We start from the raw sequence: 2,511 nt of genomic DNA, 5'->3' as shown, positions 1-2,511 counted from the left end.
GTCAGGATGGCCGAGCGGTCTAAGGCGCCAGACTCAAGGATAACCTTACCCTGTTGCAGGGGTTGAGTGTTCTGGTCCACGAATGTGGGCGTGGGTTCGAATCCCACTTCTGACATGGTTTATTTTGCTTTTTCAACTCGTCTATTTTATAAAGGTTTGATAAGAATAAGATTTTATTTCAGTCAAGAATTTTTTTTTTTCTTTTTATTCTTTCCTTGTGATATAAATAGATTTAATAGAATTTTTATTTTGGATTTTATGATGAAATAGAATATTTTATGAAAAATATGTGACTGACATTCTCGCTCCACCCTCCCTTCTTTTGTGCATCTTTATTTTCTTTATTCAATCATTTAATTTTATTTTTCATTTCTTCCAATTTTGACTATTTTTACGTTATAAGAAATGTACATTAAAAATATGTCTGTTTTACATTTGCTTACAGATCTTTTTTGTTAATTCAAAATTAAATAAAATAAGAATTTCAACAAAAAAGGGTGTATCTTTTTCTTCTATTTTAATATGATTGAATTAAAACTTCGTAGCATAGCAAATAAATGAAGTAAGGGATTGTGTTTAGTTATATTTTAGGTTTTCATTATATATTTTTATTTTGCATATAAAGATATAATTAATCTCATACTAAATGCAATTATTTAACAATTATCTCTTGAATATTTTTCATCGTTCTCAGTATCTTTAGGTAAGATATTAATAGATAATCGCACTAATTCTTAAGAAGCATCAAATTATCGAATTCAAAAAACAGCATCTAAACTGTGAGCAATTACATTACAACCCAATAAAAATTATGGTCATCTTTAGAGAATATACGTATATTTTTTAAGTTCTATGTAACGGGCCATTATGTCTCTCATTGCATATACTGAAAAACGGAATATGTTAGCCATAATACGTCTGGCAAAGGAGACACCGAGTGTCAAATATTCTCTGCAGTTTTGACTACATCATTATCTCTTTAACATCAAAGCACTTTTCAAGCGGCACTCCCTTTAACATCCAGACTTTCTGAGCGTGTCTCTGGAAGACATGGACTCTTCCGAGCTGAGGGACAGTTACCTCCCCCCCCCCGCACTCCGAAGTAATAAATCTGTCGACGCTATACCTTGAATAATTGCCTTGCGGTTTTCGACAACCAGAATCATTTTCTATCAGCTCAAAAGTTTTATTCTAATGTATTTTTATTTTTTAGTGTGGGGCGTTTCACTCTCGTATTTGTGGGGTATTTTTTTACGAAAAATATGAAATTTTTTCTATAATTGAATTTGTTTACTAGCAATTTCAAAACATGTTTTTATCTAATTTTCATTAGGCTGTTAATTTTTTTTTTTTTTTTGCCAAAATTAAATAATATGTTATATATTAGCATGTAAAATTTTTTTTTACATAGTAATGTAGAACATACATTGTGCACATATCAATGCAATTAGTCCATTTTTTTATATAGTATAGATGTCAATGCAATTCATTGATAGACGAGATAATGTTTTAAATCTCCATTTAATACCAAAATAAAAACATTCGTTGAATAAAAAAAAAAATTACTGCACTTTTTGAAAGACGTTTCGAAAATAATACGCTTTTTCAACACTTAGCAAGAATTATTTTTTTTATTGTCTTTAGCATTCTTTTTTTTTCTTTCTTTCTTTTCTTTTTAGAACAAACGGTTATTTCCATTGAAATTTTAAATGTAAAATATTATTTTGTATTATCGATAGTGATACTAAGAGAAAAGTTTTAGAACTTTAATGAAATTTTTAAAGAAGTTTTCACATTTTGTTTCCAAAACCTTACGCATCCTTGCTTTTACATTAAATAACCGAAAAAGAATGTGGGGTAAATATACATTTCAAAAATATCTTTATTTTGCCGCTGATATTTACTAATCTTTTGAAATATAATTTTTAAATTTTTTTGTCTAACCAAGGGAATATATTACGTCAAACGTTATATATCTCATCTATCGAATTGTTTCGATAGATGAGATAACATATTTTTTAAACTTTATTTAATACTGAAATACAAAAATTTATGATATAAAATTCGGGGAAAAAATTACTTAGCGAAATATATTTTGAAAATACATTCCTTCAGTTTTCAGCCTGAACATTTTACTAAAACATTCATCACTATTACATTCTTCATTAACTAAATATGAAGATTTAACACATTTATTATATTCTTCATAAATATTATATTAACATAATTATTATAAGCACATATTACATTCATCATAATTATTACTTTTTTAGTATAAACTGTCATGATGAATTTCTAATTTTAAAACGTTATGTGAAGTTTTCTATAGTATTGTTAAGTCAAGATAAATTTTTGAACGAAAGTTTCATATTAAATTTCTTCAAATTTACGCATGAGGGAATCATTTGCAAATTTTTGATAAAAAGTAAATTATATAACATTTTTTGAATCCTCATCTCCATCTCTTTCGTTCATCTAATCCTCGTTAGTTTAATCTCCTGCTTCTTTGTT

At 27.2% G+C, this 2,511-nt stretch overlaps 1 non-coding gene across 1 annotated transcript; it reads left to right on the top strand.

Annotated features, from left to right (window-relative positions):
* On the top strand, positions 1–115 carry Trnal-caa (transfer RNA leucine (anticodon CAA)). Its single transcript has 2 exons — positions 1–38; positions 70–115. It is a non-coding gene; the product is annotated as a tRNA-Leu (tRNA).
* Positions 116–2,511: the final 2,396 nt, after the last annotated feature.

This window comes from Argiope bruennichi, chromosome 3 (genome assembly GCF_947563725.1).
Source record: "Argiope bruennichi chromosome 3, qqArgBrue1.1, whole genome shotgun sequence".
NCBI classification, from domain to species: domain Eukaryota; kingdom Metazoa; phylum Arthropoda; class Arachnida; order Araneae; family Araneidae; genus Argiope; species Argiope bruennichi.
This window is presented reverse-complemented; position numbering and strand designations above follow the sequence as displayed.